This window comes from Monopterus albus, unplaced genomic scaffold, assembly GCF_001952655.1.
Source record: "Monopterus albus unplaced genomic scaffold, M_albus_1.0 scaffold124.1, whole genome shotgun sequence".
Lineage (NCBI taxonomy): Eukaryota > Metazoa > Chordata > Actinopteri > Synbranchiformes > Synbranchidae > Monopterus > Monopterus albus.
In genome coordinates, this window is record NW_018128004.1 from 795354 (window position 1) to 795992 (window position 639).

The following is a 639-nucleotide window of genomic DNA, read 5'->3' on the forward strand; positions in this document are numbered from 1 at the left end:
AGTTAAGGTGGCCTCCCTCCACTGTGTTGGCAAATGGCACTGAAGTAAATAATGATGGAATTATTTCCTTAAACTTGGTAACAGCATTGTCAGATAGACATCTACTGTAGTGGAATTTTTACCCACATAGAGTATAATCCATTAATGTAAATTTAAAAGTTATTAGAAAATGGTCAGACCGAAGTGGGTTTTGAGGAAACACAATCAGGAGCAGCTAACAACAGGTCATCAACATACTGAAGGAGACAAACTCCAGGTGGGAGAACAAGATTTTTCAAGTATTGCCTCAGAATGTGATTAAAGATGGATGGACTGTCAATAAAACCCATAGGTAGCCTCTGATACGTGAGTTTTTGTCCTTTGTACATGAAGGCAAAAATGTTCTGAGAGCCTCTGTCGAGAGGTACAGAGAAAAAGGCATTCACAAGATCAATGCATGTGAAAAACTTGTGTTCAGAGCTTATTGCATTCAACATGGTGTATGGATTTGGAGTGTCATAATTAGTTGGAATCACAAGTTTATTCACAGCTCTGAGATCATGAACCATCCTGTAATCAGGTTTTCCTGGCTTTGGAACAGGATGTATGGGTGTGTTCCAAGGAGAGTGAGTGGGAGTCAAAACTCCAGCTTCCAAAAGT